The 15,686-nt window shown below is 40.1% G+C and overlaps 1 pseudogene; it reads left to right on the forward strand.

Annotated features, from left to right (window-relative positions):
* The first annotated feature begins 12,870 nt into the window (after positions 1-12,870).
* Positions 12,871-15,186, forward strand: Nop2-ps4 (NOP2 nucleolar protein, pseudogene 4; annotated as a pseudogene).
* Positions 15,187-15,686: the final 500 nt, after the last annotated feature.

Raw genomic sequence — 15,686 nt, forward strand, 5'->3', positions numbered from 1 at the left:
CTGCAGGAAGTATGGGATGAGATGCCCGCTTTGGTTTATTAATTAAGACCTATCATTCTAATATAGTGTTTTGAATAATAGGAATATCTATTACAAAGATTAAATAGAGGTTTCTTCCAAACTCTCTGTTCAATATTCTGTAAAACTTAATTTTAGACAAAGTATTTTGTCTAAATTACACACATGATTACTGAAGAGCAGGAGAATTTACTCAAAACTTCAACATTTTAATTTACAAATGACCATAAAATAACTTTTAAAAGAAAATGAAAATACAAATCTTTTTAAAAATAAAACCTATCGGTAGAAATGTACTGCCAGACAGTCTGACACAGAAAATATGAATTTAGGGTCTGTACAGCTTTGAAAGATAATTTATATTTTGTTGCCTTATAAAATAATTTTAGAGGCCCTTCAAATATAAACATACCTAATCAGTACACCTTACCGTGTGATTTTATTTATAAATATTTCATGTGCAGGTATACAGTTTTAAGTCTTATTAGAGTTGGGACTATTAAGAATTTCCTGAATGGAATGATTGACATGTCCAGAATTTTTCTAGAAAATTATGCTAATTATTTCTGAGTGAGTGAGTGTGGGCATGAGTTATTTGTAAAGCTTTAGAGATATAATTTATTCAATATTTCAGTACCTCTTCCGACCTCCATACCTGTAGGTTATCATAATCAGTGACAATTAAACATAGATTGAATTCTACATAATCACAAGGTATCTTGGATTAATTCTGTTATGAAAGTATTTGTTATCTAGTAAGAGAGTAACATATATTTAAATTCTGACCTGTTAATTTACTAAAAATGAATAATGCAAATTATTTAATTCCCAAACATTTTCTTACCTTTAAAGTATGCTATTAGAAAGAGTAGATACTTTTTTCTTCTTAGGATACACTAAGACATTCAGCGTATTGCTTCTAGTGTCAAGCTTGTGTTATTTTGTCATTAGTTGTTGATGTGCTTACTACCTTGTAGTATCTAAGACATGTGAGGTATTAGAAAAATGGGGGGTGGCGATTAATGACACCTTCCAGTTGCACAGAGCCCTTAGGGCTTGTTAATGGTTGATGCATGTGGAAGCACTCTTGAGATCTCTAACACTCTTTGCAAATGTCAGACAGTAATATTTTCTTAGGTTTTTCTGTAGCTCAGTTCTACCACGTAATGGTTCTGGGAGGGCTTCAGGGAAAATATTTGACATGATTTTCTGGATGAGGGGACTGAGATCCAGTGAGCATTGTGGGCTTCACTTCATGTGCTGTCTTAAGGACAGTTTAACCCCTCTGAACATCTGTTTCTTGTACAGTAGGGTTGGCTGCCATTTGCTTCCAGGAGAGCCTCTGAGGGAGCTAATATATGTCATACACTTAGTTTCATGTCCAATTATCTAAAAGTGCTTTAATAATTTTGACTATTACATCATTGTCTTTTTTTTCCTGTTATCTCATTTAGCCTGCTCAGAGCAGCTATGGTATTGAGACAAATAAAAACAAATATTGCTACTTAATTTCCATCATTCAATTCTGAGTTTGAACAGAGAATCATGGCTTCCAGGGCCAGATTTCATTTGCATAAATGTTTATTAAAAACACCATATTGAATTCCTGGATAAGTTCCAGTAGCCTATGGACAAAGGTGAATTTAACATAAATCGTTCACTCACAGAGATCCTATAACAGGCAAGTGACTGGACAGTCATGTGGAAAGGATGCTTAAAGGGATGTGAGAGCATGCACCAGCATCACTCTCAGATCCCTGTCCAGTTGTCACAATGGTGAAAGTGTACAAGGACAGTTGGCCTATGAACAAATGTTCAACAAGCAGCTGGAGCTAGAGCAGCTTGCATTGGGACTTTCCATTTGTAATTACAACCACAAACGAGCTATAGAGTATCTCTTATTAAGCAGTACATGCATTTCTATAATCCCCCTGGTCTCCTGTGTTGCAGTAAACAGGACGTGATGTCCGCTGAAAATAAAGTGGTCATTTTGTGTCATTTGTAGGTTTTCTTAGCTAAGGTGGAGTAATGGGAGCAGAGTTAGAATGTTTAGCGAGGAGACATACGGCTTCAGTTCATTTGCTTTCTATGTAGGAGAGTTTCAATTGCTTTTTTAAGAAATGAAAGCTCTCAGCATCCAGCTTTACCTTGGGAGACCTCAACCTTGCAGCACTCCTTTCTTATACAAGGTTGTACTTCCTCTCATGCCTGCCTAGGCAATAGCCCTGCTGGCTCAGCATGACTCTGAATGTCCTTCGTTCTGCTTCCCCAAGGAAGACATGTTTATTTTTGTATATTTCTAATTTCATTAAGGCTACCACCTTGAGCTGTTCCTCAAGTTGCCCCTAAATCTACTAGTTGCTGATTTTTTAAAATATTTTTTATGGTTTCTTTTTTGCAAATTTAATCTGGGAAGTGAGTGGATGCAACTTAGCTGGCAGTATATCTGTTGGCATGCCCGATGTTCTGGGTTCAATCCCCATTAATGCCAGTGGGACAGACTTGCAACCTCAGTACTGGGAAAGTAAGGGTAAGAAGATCAGAAGTTCAAGGCAATCCTTGGTGTCATAAGAAATTCTAGGCTAGCTTGGGCTAAAGATTCTGTCTTAAAAAGAAATTGAATTGGCTATGAAGCTGAATGGATTTGGGGTATCCTTCTCATATGCTTTTCTACCTATATTGTTTTCAATATGCTGCTTTGTAGAAGAAGCAAGTTATTTTTAAGAGCACACATTCATACATACTCATAAATATAAATGAATGTACATTCATGTAATATGCACACATGTATAAATATGCATATACATGAATACATTTATATAATGTCGTATCTCAGACTGTGGGAAGAGGGGCACTGGGCCCAATCCTCTGGTTGGGGTGCTGTTGGTGGTTGGTCCAGTGCTGCTATGTATTCAAATGATAAATACTGGCCCTTAAGATATGGTTGTACTCCAGATGAGCACATTCTCACATACACCAAATGATGTTGTGTAAATTTATATTGTCTGACTGGTTAAGTAAAAGTGGCTGACAGCCAGTTACTGGGGAGAATAGAAATAGGTGGGGCTTTGGTTACTGGGCAGTGTGGTGCCAGAACTAATGCCAGGGAGTGACCGCCCTGGTCGGAGAGTATCGGGGCCCAGCATGGAGTGGTGATCCGCAGGAACTGGTCATGTCCTTTTGTAATCTTACTGCAACAGGGCTGATGAAATAAATTAATAGGACTGTCTCAATTATTTGGGGGGGGTGGCAGGCCAGGTCGTAATAAGAACTCTTAGAGTTATTTAAATGTCCAACAGCAGGTTGTCTCTGGCTCTTCTGAGAGTGAAGGGTCCATGGAGCCAAGGGCACGTATCTACCTACCTGTGGCTTACGACCTTTTTTTCCAAACATGTTCTCATTGCTTAGAATTAGAATTTCCAGCTTTGGCGAACTTGGTCCCAGCCATAGAGTCTGTGTGGGTTCTCTGGTAAGTCTCTTCTTCCAAAGAGAGAACATGTTCTCGTAGGGAAAGCTTGAAACATCACGGAAATCGAAGGAGAAATACTTGTAGGGGATGCTGCTGTAATTTGGATGTGCCGTGCCACTCTAGTGTGAACTAGAGCTCTGTTGGAGAAAAAACCTTTGCCAACCATGGCTGGCAACTAAGAAAGACTCCCTGGGTACCAATTTTTGATTCATAACTCTGAGCGCTCTGAGAATTCTCAAAATGAATTTGAGTTTTGTCAATGTGGAATAGAGAATTTTACTTAACATTGGTATAAATGTATCTTTTATTTGCCTGTCATAATTATTGTCTCCAAGGACTACTGCCTCAGTCTTCTAACCTAGGCCTAGTCCTGGAAACTTCTAGCCTCTGTACAGTCTTATCTAAGCCTAGAATGTTTTCAGCCTCTGAGACTTACCGCTGAATAAGCTCGCCCCTTCGCTGTTTTTTCTGATCTCCGGCTGCCTGATGCAACTCTGCTTTTCTCGTTCAAACTCTTCTCTAAACCGACTGATTCAATCTTCTCTGGGATTCTCCTGAATTATTTTGCTTGGCATCATATTAACTTTGGCCATACAGTCCAATCTGACTCCTTTTTGTTCTCCAGCTCATTCTGTCTTCACTTGTGTTTGCTTGTTCACTCTTCAATGTGTCTCTGTAAAACTATCCCAATAACATTGCCTCCCTTTCCCTTCTCTCTTTCTCTGTACTGCTCCTTTTCCTTTCTTCTCATGAGAGTTCTGATTCATCACTTTGCCTCTCAATTAGACATCCCTTTCAAACATGTCTGCTTCCTTCTACAAACTAACTTTACCTTCATTGCTTGGGATGAATGGTGTGTACTGAGGGCCTGTTTGTATTCCAGCCTAAGAGAATAAAAGTGTTGGATAAGGACTGAGCCGCACCACAACTTGAAACCATTTTTTTCCCCAGTTACTAACACAATCTTAGTTTTCATAATGTGATCAAATATCCTGCAATACATTGGTGTGCTGTGTGAGATTTAAATATTTAGATATAATTCTGTGCATTCTATTTATTGTCTTACTTAAAACCTGCTAAAGCCAGGGCTAGGTCTTTTCAACCATAAAATTCAGCCAAAACAAACCTCAGTCTTATTTTTACTGCCTTTATAAAAGTTGTCCTTGGGATTTTGGTAGGAATTATGTATATTGACTGCGTGGATAGATTCTGGTAGTGTGGACATGTTAAAAATGTCTCCTGATGCACGCTTAGCTCTTTCTAATTATTTATGTCTTCTTTGATTTCTTTTATTACTACTTTGTGATTTTGAGACAATGTATGAGTCATTCAGTTCTTTAATAAATTTTATTCCTAAGGGTTTTATCCATCTTTGAGAGAGAATTATGGTTATTATATACTAATTGTATAAAATAATGGGTTTCATTGTGACAGTTTTCTTTTTACTGGCAGCAGATCAAAGGAATTTATTTTAAAACAACCGTTTTAAAGCAAGTAAAAGATCTGTACAATAAGAACTTCAAGACACTGAAGAAGGAAATTGAAGAAGACCTCAGAAGATGGAAAGATCTCCCATGCTCATGGATTGGCAGGATTAATATAGTAAAAATGGCCATTTTACCAAAAGCAAGCTACAGATTCAATGCAATCCCCATCAAAATACCAATCCAATTCTTCAAAGAGTTAGACAGAACAATTTGCAAATTCATCTGGAATAACAAAAAACCCAGGATAGCTAAAACTATCCTCAACAATAAAAGGACTTCAGGGGGAATCACTATCCCTGAACTCAAGCAGTATTACAGAGCAATAGTGATAAAAACTGCATGGTATTGGTACAGAGGCAGACAGATAGACCAATGGAATAGAATTGAAGGCCCAGAAATGAACCCACACACCTTGATTTTTGACAAAGGAGCCAAAACCATCCAATGGAAAAAAGATAGCATTTTCAGCAAATGGTGCTGGTTCAACTGGAGGTCAACATGTAGAAGAATGCAGATCGATCCATGCTTATCACCCTGTACAAAGCTTAAGTCCAAGTGGATCAAGGACCTCCACATCAAACCAGACACACTCAAACTAATAGAAGAAAAACTAGGGAAACATGTGGAACACATGGGCACTGGAAAAAATTTCCTGAACAAAACACCAATGGCTTATGCTCTAAGATCAAGAATCGACAAATGGGATCTCATAAAACTGCAAAGCTTCTGTAAGGCAAAGGACACTGTGGTTAGGACAAAACGGCAACCAACAGATTGGGAAAAGATCTTTACCAATCCTACAACAGATAGAGGCCTTATATCCAAAATATACAAAGAACTCAAGAAGTTAGACCGCAGGGAAACAAATAACCCTATTAAAAAATGGGGTTCAGAGCTAAACAAAGAATTCACAGCTGAGGAATGCCAAATGGCTGAGAAACACCTAAAGAAATGTTCAACATCTTTAGTCATAAGGGAAATGCAAATCAAAACAACCCTGAGATTTCACCTCACACCAGTGAGAATGGCTATGATCAATAACTCAGGGGACAACAGATGCTGGCAAGGATGTGGAGAAAGAGGAACACTCCTCCATTGTTGGTGGGATTGCAAACTGGTACAACCATTCTGGAAATCAGTCTGGAGGTTCCTCAGAAAATTGGACATTGAACTGCCTGAGGATCCAGCTATACCTCTCTTGGGCATATACCCAAAAGATGCCCCAACATATAAAAAAGACACGTGCTCCACTATGTTCATTGCAGCCTTATTTATAATAGCCAGAAGCTGGAAAGAACCCAGATGCCCTTCAACAGAGGAATGGATACAGAAAATGTGGTACATCTACACAATGGAATATTACTCAGCTATCAAAAACAACGAGTTTATGAAATTCGTAGGCAAATGGTTGGAACTGGAAAATATCATCCTGAGTGAGCTAACCCAATTACAGAAAGACATACATGGTATGCACTCATTGATAAGTGGCTATTAGCCCAAATGCTTGAATTACCCTAGATCCCTAGAACAAACGAAACTCAAGACGGATGATCAAAATGTGAATGCTTCACTCCTTCTTTAAAAGGGGAACAAGAATACCCTTGGCAGGGAAGAGAGAGGCAAAGATTAAAACAGAGACTGAAGGAACACCCATTCAGAGCCTGCCCCACATGTGGCCCATACATATACAGCCACCCAATTAGACAAGATGGATGAAGCAAAGAAGTGCAGACCGACAGGAGCGGGATGTAGATCGCTCCTGAGAGACACAGCCAGAATACAGCAAACACAGAGGCGAATGCCAGCAGCAAACCACTGAACTGAGAATAGGACCCCCGTTGAAGGAATCAGAGAAAGAACTGGAAGAGCTTGAAGGGGCTCGAGACCCCATATGTACAACAATGATAAGCAACCAGAGCTTCCAGGGACTAAGCCACTACCTAAAGACTATACATGGACTGACCCTGGACTCTGACCTCATAGGTAGCAATGAATATCCTAGTAAGAGCACCAGTGGAAGGAGAAGCCCTGGGTCCTGCTAAGACTGAACCCCCAGTGAACTAGACTGTTGGGGGGAGGGCAGCAATGGGGGGAGGGTTGGGAGGGGAACACCCATAAGGAAGGGGAGGGGGGAGGGGGATGTTTGCCCGGAAACCGGGAAAGGGAATAACACTCGAAATGTATATAAGAAATACTCAAGTTAATAAAAAAGAAAAAAGAAAAAAAAACAACCGTTTTATATGTATATATATATAAAACCTTATATATTAAATATAGAAGTAAATTTGCATAATAATGAGAGATATATTTCTTTATTTTTACAAAAAGAATTGTCTTTGCCTAATATTAGATGTTATAGGACACCAAGTGTCCTCAAACCTTTCCAGAGTTGATCAGAGTTATGGTTTTAGAATCATCAGTCCTGAGAATGCTACTTTCTGTACTAGCATAGTACAAGATGGCAAAAACATTATTTTTTAATTTAAAATCGATACAGTATATTCTAATCACCATTACCCCCCCTCTTCCACCCACCACTGAAGCAACTTTTAAAATCAAGTATTCTAACACAATACAAGCTGAGGATACTGTAATTTGATCCTTACATATTGAGGAATGACAGTGTGAGAATATTGTCTTTGTTTACATAGTAAAAAATTATGCTTCCATAATAAGAGAAAACCTTGTATGTAGAATAATGTAATACAGCTCTGGAATACATTAATCTCCAGTCTTGATATTTATTCAGTTCAGGCAGCAGTTGCCAGTGGGAAAGAGCGTCCATCAATGGTGGGGTACACATGAGTATGAAACTGAGAGATCACATCTTCAACCTCAAACACCAACAGAGAGAGAGAGAGAGAGAGAGAGAGAGAGAGAGAGAGAGAGAGAGAGAGAGAGGAGAAGAGAGAGGAAAGAGAGAGAGGAGAGAGAGGAGAGAGAGGAGAGGAGAAGAGAGAGGAAAGAGAGACAGAGAGCTAGAGAGAGAGAAAGAGAGAGAGAGAGAGAGAGAGAGAGAGAGAGAGATGAGAGAGGATAGAGAAGACAAGAGAGAGGGGGGGATCTAGAAGTATGATGAAGACATAAACACTCAAAGCCTAACCCCAGTGATGTTTGCTCCAGCAAGGTTGCACTTTTCATAACTTCCCCAAGGAGACCAACCAAGGACCAAGTATGTTCAAATATCTGAGCATATGAGAGACAAGGAGACATTTCTTATTTAAACCTCATTCCTGGCTATTGTGAGTAGTTTAACTGTAGACAGGGACGGTAAAGTATTTCTGTGGCATGTTAATCTAATAGTCCTTTCTATATATGCCAAAGAGACATCTAACAATGTCATATGGTAGTTGTATTCTGTTTGTTTTTTTAAATAATCTCCATACTTATTTCCACAATGTCTATACAGTGAATATAATTGTTTTCCTTGCCAGCATTTGTTGCCATTTGTTTTCTTGATGAAGTAAATTTCTGTCTGAATGAGATGGACTCTAAAAGAAGTCTTAGTTTGAATTTTTCTGACTGAGGATGCTGGATACCTTTTCAGGCATTTATTGGTTACTCGTGTTTCTATTTAGTTTATTAGCTCACTTACTGATTGAATGATTTTTTTAATGTTTAATTTTTGCAGTTCTTTTTGTGTCCTTGGTATTAATACGTTGTCTGCTGTTTAGCTGGCAAAGGTTTTTTTTTTTCAGCCATTTAGTAGGCCTTTTTCCCATGCTGGTAATTTCAAGCTGTTGTCCAAAAGCTTTCATGTACATCATATCACATATATAATTTCATGTATATCATATCACATATATAATTTCATGTATATCATGTCACATATATAATTTCATGTATATCATATCACATATATAATTTCATGTATATCATATCACATATAATTTTGTGTATATCATATCACATATAATTTCGTGTATATCATATCACATATATAATTTCATGTACATCATATCACATATATAATTTCATGTATATCATATCACCTGTTAATTTCTGGAGCTATTCCCTATCCTGTTAGCCTCCTGTTCAGAGACCCTTGTTTATAGCTGTGTCTTAGAATATTTTATCTATTTAATAGCAGCTTTTGGTGTCAGGTCTTACATTGGAGGCATTGATCCAGTTTTCACTTGGTCTTAGCAAATAAAGCCAAAAATTGATATTTGCTGCATTTTTGAATTCTTTTTTTGCACAGGGTAAAAGATATATATCTATTCTCATTGTTATGAATAGATATCCAGTTTTCCCAGCACTATTGATTAAAAAGATGTCTTTTGTCCAAGGTGTTTGGCCAATTTTGTCAAAAAATTGGTAGCTCTCACTACATTCATTTATTCCTCGGTCTCAATATTTTCTTCCTTTACCCTATACATATTTTTGGTAGTATTATGCTTTTTTGTCACCATGCTCCCTATATATTTTGAAATTGAATACTTTATATAGCACCGCCATTATTATTTCTACTAAGGCTTTCTTTACCATTCTGGCCATATCATCCTTCCATATAATCTTTGGGAATGATTCTTTCTAGTTTTGTTAATAATGTTTTTGGTACGTATGTGGGGTTGAGCCGAATATACAGATTGCTTCTGAAAATAAGACATCTTAACAATCTTAATTCTGCCTCTCCATGAGCATGGAGACATTTTTATTTTCTAGTGTCCTCTTCAATTTATTTCTTTATTGCCTTAAAGTTTACACTGTATACATTTTTTTGTTTCCTATGTTTACTCCTAGGTATTTCATTTTAATTTTTTAGTGTTGAAGATCTCCACCATCTAACTTTTTTCTTTGGGAATTTATTACTGGCACATAGAAAAGCTCTGGGTTTTGTCTGCTGCTTTGCTGAACACATCTGTTAAGAGTTTACTGGTGGAGTCTTCAAGTCTTATAGGATCATGCCAGAGGGATGCTCTTATTCCTTCCTTTGCTAATTTCATCTCCTTTTATTAATTTCTCTTATAACTTTGGTTAAGATTTTAATTAGTATGTTATAAAAGAGTAGAGAAAGTTAGCACCCGTGCCTCATAACAGATGTCAGAGAAAATTGTGCAATCTTTATAATTTGATATATTGCTGGCTATGGGTTTGTGATATCTTGCTTTTATTATGTGACAGTATGTTTCTTTTTGTTACTAATTCCTTCTGAATGTTGAACTTTGTCAAAGTAATTTTCTGTGTGGATTGAGGTGATCATGTAATTTCTGTCTTTAAGTTTATTTTCTGTCTATATTTAATGTTCTACATATGTCGAATCAAACTTCCATTGCTCAAATGAAAACAATTTAAATTTTACTTAACATGTTCTTGAGTTTGTTTTCCAAATGTTTGCATCTATGTTCATCGGGAAAACTGATCGATAGTTACCTTCACTGTGTCCTTATCCACATTCTCTATTAGAGGAATGCAATTAGTAATACTCTAGTGCTCTCTAGAGTAATAGAGAATAATACTCTATTCGAGGAACATTGGTTTGGTAGAATATATTCGATAGTGTTGCTGCCTCTCTGGCATGCAGCAGTTTGAGGACCGGTGGAGCTCACTCTTCTTTAGAGAGTTGGTAGGATTTTGCAATCTGTCTGGTGCTGGACCGTTCCTTGTTGGGAGGTTCTTAAATTACTGCTTCAATGCCATGGATTGCTATGGTTTTATATCCTATAAGAAATTATTGACTCTTTTTTATTTGGGATGCCTTGATTTGTGGCCTAGGATATGAACTACTTTAAAATGGTTGTTTCTGTGAATTTTTTTTGAAAAGAAAGTGTGTTCTATTTCTGTTGGATGGGATATTCCATAGGTAAACTTAACAGATCTGAAAAGTTCATTTCTCTTAGTGTATAGTATACCTCTGAGACTTTTTTGTGTAGTCTACTTTATTAGATATAAAGGCAGTTATGCTCACTGGGTCTAAATTTTTGTTTTACCTTTGGCTTATCGTTATTCATCCTTTGAATCTCAGTCTGTAGGTGTCTTTATCAGTAAGGTATTTTTCTTGAAGATAGCATAATCTGTTCAACCCTACATTATTTATTTGCTAATTCAGTTTATTTATACATACACTAACTATGTAGAGATATTTACCAATTTATTTAATTATGGTTGGTTTGCTTCATTCTTTTCTTTCTCTTCCTTTGATTTCAATGATTTGCTTGTTTGCCACATTGGACATGTTGGATCCCTTTCTAGCTTCACTTTTATCTTTCCGGGTCTCACTTGGGTAAGAGTTTACTTCCTTTTCTATGTGTGCTATTCCTTTAAATATTTTCTGTATTGTTGCCTTGGCGATCATGAACTGTCTCAGTTTGTGCTTGTCTTGAAATGTTCTTATTCATTAACTGTAAAAGCCAGCTTTTCTGGGTAGAGTATTCATGGCTGGCAGTTATTTACTTTCAGGAATCTGTGATTTAAGGGTTGCTATTGAGAGATGTGATGTCATTCTGATGGTTCTGTCCTTGTGTATCAGTTAGTATTTTCCTTACCTGCCTTTAACATTGCTTCATATCACCGACACCCTGATTATAACACATCACGGAGAGATTCGTAGTCGTGTCAGCTTGGGGTTCCAATGCCTCTTCTATTTAAACGTTCCCGTTTGTGGGAATTTTCTGTTATACCTTCAGTGAATAGCCTCTCTACACCTCTGCTGTGCTGACCGGAAGTTCTGTCTTTTAGATACTTATTTCCAGTTTCTTGATCTTATCCCGAAGTTCTTGAGCATCACGGTCATGTTCATTCCTCTTCTTATTGACAGCCGAATGCAGTCCTCTCACCAGCTTTATCCCCCATCACTGTTATGTTTTTCTGCCTTGCTGAATCTATTGATTATGCTTTTCACAGGTTTTTAATTTGACTGATTTACTTTCTTGTTTCTAATATTTCACATTTTCTCCAGAATCTGTTTCCTTGGTGATTTGTCTTTAATGCTGTTGATGAGTTTTTATTGTCATTGATTTTTCTCATTCATCCTTTGTGTTGCTGATGATCCTCTCCAGGTTCTGGATGGAATCCATCCATTTTCAGGTCACTGGTCATACTTAAGTTCGGGAGTTGATGAGTCTTGATTCTCTTCCTAAAGAGTCATATTGTTTTGCCTTTTCATGTTTCTTACATTATTTTGTTGCAGCTTTGTACACTTGTTGGTTTGTACGTCTCTTGTTGGGAATATAAAAGGATGAAGTGCATAGGCAAAGCAGTGCAGAAGCTGCTAGTAGGCTAAAAGGAGAACTGAATTTAACCCCATAATCTCACTTATGCGCAGGTCTTTAAAGCAAATGGGATTAGTGTGTGGAGGAAACACATGTGCTTTCATGTTTCTTACAGAAGGAGTGAAAATTGTCTAGTCCAGAAGCAACCTGATTTTCCATTGGCAGTGAGAAGACTACAATGTTGAGAATACCCATAAAGGGACTCAGTAGCTTACAAATGACATCTTCTGAAAGGAGAAAGGGGACTATGAACAGGAGGAGAAGAGTCCTGAGGGAGAGAGAGAGAAAAGGTAATGGAACAATGCAACATGAACATAGAAGGGGGACTGTTCAAGGGAGGAAAAGGATTAGCTCGAGGTGGGGGGGAGGACTAAGTAAGAACAAAGAATAACAGCAATGTATGGAAGTGTTATAATGAAAGTCACCATGTGATGCTAACTTAAAAATGAAATCTGGAAGGAAATACTCATTAAAGAGTCCATCATGCCTTGGCCTTTTGGTGGAAACTAAGTATAGTATTTAGTCTTATCAGTTTTCAAGTAATTCACAGCAAAAAAAATTCTCTTATAGAATGGAAAAGTCTGGCTACATAGGTCCAAAGAAAGGGGAGGAAGGTGGAGCGGGCCTTGGCTGGAGGCACTGGGTCTGCTAGAACCAGTCACAGGCAAGCCGAACCTTAGTTATCATGGGGCACAAGTTGGATCCTACGAAGAAGGAGAAGCATGGGCCCGGCCGAAAGGCTCGAAAGCAGAAGGGTGCAGAGACCAAACTGATCAGATTTTTGCCTGCAGCTGGCTATGAGAATTTCAGTCCAGTCGTGCTCGGAAGAGGGCGGCCAAGAGGAGGTCAGGGTCTGTTGAAGTCCCTAAGCCAAATAAGTCTTCTGGGATCAAAACCCAAAGGAGCAGTCCAGGTTCGAGGTAAGAAGCGCCCAGCACTAATTCAAAACAGTGATGGGGACGAGGAGGAAGACTCTGAGGAAGAAGGTGTGGTGACCCAGGGGGAACTTTGGGGCTCTGAGGGCAGTAGTGAAGATATGGTGGATGACTATGGAGCAGACTCGGAGGATGAGAAGGAAAAGCTGTTGCCTATTGAAAGAGCTGCTCTGAAGCTGAAGGCCCGGGACCCCGCAGATGGGGCCCAGTGGAGTGAGGAGGACACTGATGACGATGAAGATGAAGGTGTTACCCCTGAGTCCCACCCCAGAAAGGATGACAAAGCAGAGGGGGATTTGCAGATTAATGTGGAAGACGAGGAAGCCTTTGTGCTGCCTCCTGCTAGAGAGATGGACCAGGATGCCCAGACTCCAGACCTGCAGCGAGTTCACAAGTGCATCCAGGATATAGTAGGAGTGCTTCAGGATTTTGGGGCTCAGTGAGAGGAAGGCCGGTCTCGAACTCAGTATCTGAGTCGGCTTCAGAAGGATCTGGCCACCTACTATTCTTATGGAGACTTCCTGTTGAGCAAGCTCATGGAGCTGTTCCCGCTGTCTGAGTTGATAGAGTTCTTAGAAGCTAATGAGGTGCCCCGGCCAATCACCCTTCGGACCAATACCTCCTTGAAAACCCATCGCTGAGACCTTGCTCAGGCTCTGATCAATCGTGGGGTTAATCTGGATCCATTGGGAAAGTGGTCAAAGTCTGGGCTTGTGGTATATGATTCTTCCGTGCCTATTGGTGCTACTCCCGAGTACCTAGCTGGACACTATATGCTGCAGGGAGCTTCGAGCATGCTGCCTGTCATGGCCCTGGCACCCCAGGAGCATGAGTGGATCTTGGACATGTGTTGTGCTCCTGGAGGGAAGACCAGCTACATGGCTCAGCTGATGAAGAACACGAGTGTGATCCTTGCCAATGACGCCAATGCAGAGAGGCTCAAGAGCGTCGTGGGCAACCTGCACCGCTTGGGAGTCAACAACACCATCGTCAGCCACTATGATGGGCGCCAGTTCCCCAAGGTGGTGGGCAGCTTTGATCGAGTGCTTCTGGATGCTCCTTGTAGTGGCACAGGAGTCATCTCCAAAGACCCTGCTGTGAAGACGAACAAGGATAAGAAGGACATCCAGCGCTGTGCCACCTTCAGAAGGAATTGCTGCTCAGAGCTATAGACTCAGTCAACGCTGCCTCAAAGACCGGAGGCTACCTGGTCTACTGCACTTGCTCCATTACGGTGGAAGAGAACAAGTGGGTGGTGGACTATGCCTTGAAGAAGAGGAATATGCGGCTGGTGCCCCCCGGCCTGGACTTCTGTCAGGAAGGTTTTACCCTCTTCCAAGAAAGGTGCTTTCACCCCACTCTGCGGGCCACCTGACGCTTCTACCCTCACATTCACAATATGGATGATTTCTTTATAGCCAAGTTCAAGAAATTTTCCAATTCTATTCCCCAGCCCCACTCAGGAAACTCGGCAGCAGCTACTCCTACAGAACCTGACCTGAAGGTCACCTCAAAGTCTGAGAACAGTAGTCAGCCTACCAAGAAAGCCCACGTGGCTGCAAAGGCAAAGCAGCAGTTAGTAGGGCAGCAACATACCAAGAAGCTTTTCCAGAAGATGAATGGCATCTCCAAAGGGCCAGGCTTGCCCACTGAACCTTCTGTCCCAAATGTCCAAGTGTCTGCTAGGCCCGGAAAGCAGTCTGTCTGATGGGAAAGCCAAAGTGAAACGGAAGAGAGCTGGAAAGCTGAAGCAGACCGAAGCAGAGTGCCCCTCCCCACAAGGTCGGGAACCTGGGGACACCTGCTACGCAGACTCCCTCTGAAATCAGTGCCACCCCAAGGCCTAAGTCCCCTGCGAAAGCCAAAATGACAGAGGAAGTAAAGCAGCAGTTACCAGAGCAGCCTGCTAAGGGAGCTGCTTCCCTGAAAGAAGACGCCGCCCCCAAGGGACCCTCTGCCCCTACCACGGCTCACCACAGTTCCACCATGGCCCCACCGGCAAAGAGGAGGAAATCTATGACCAAGGGCAGCAGCCAGCCACTGTTGTCTTAAATGGACTTGGAAACTCACTGACATCTTCTCTGGGTTGAACTGTTAGATCCTGTTGCAAGGATGACCTCCCCTGTGCATACATATGAAACTTAATATACATAGTACCACCCCTAAAAAAAAAGAAAGGGAAGGAAATCTTATTATATGCACACGTGACACCCTGGATGACCCCCAAGGACACTATCCTAATTGACACAAGCCAGTATCAGAAGGAGTCATGCTATATGATTCAAATAATCAACCCCTCGGAAGCAGGGAGACCAGCAGCTGGTTGGAAGTGGAAGCAGAGGAGTTAGGGAATTGCTAGTTGCAGGGTGTGAACCTAAGCCATCTTCTGTTACAGTGTATTTATAATTAACAGTCCTGTACGGTGCCCTCATTAGTTTGTCAACAATGGAAATCTTAAGCCTTTCTCCCACAAGCAAACAGACAGACAGCAGGTTAAGAAAGAAGCTGGGCAGCCGAGTCATGGTTTCCCGCAGGGCAGGAATGAGCCCCCATCTGAGTAGTATAA

The sequence above is a fragment of the Rattus norvegicus genome, chromosome 4 (genome assembly GCF_021556685.1).
Source record: "Rattus norvegicus strain SHRSP/BbbUtx chromosome 4, alternate assembly SHRSP_T2T, whole genome shotgun sequence".
Lineage (NCBI taxonomy): Eukaryota > Metazoa > Chordata > Mammalia > Rodentia > Muridae > Rattus > Rattus norvegicus.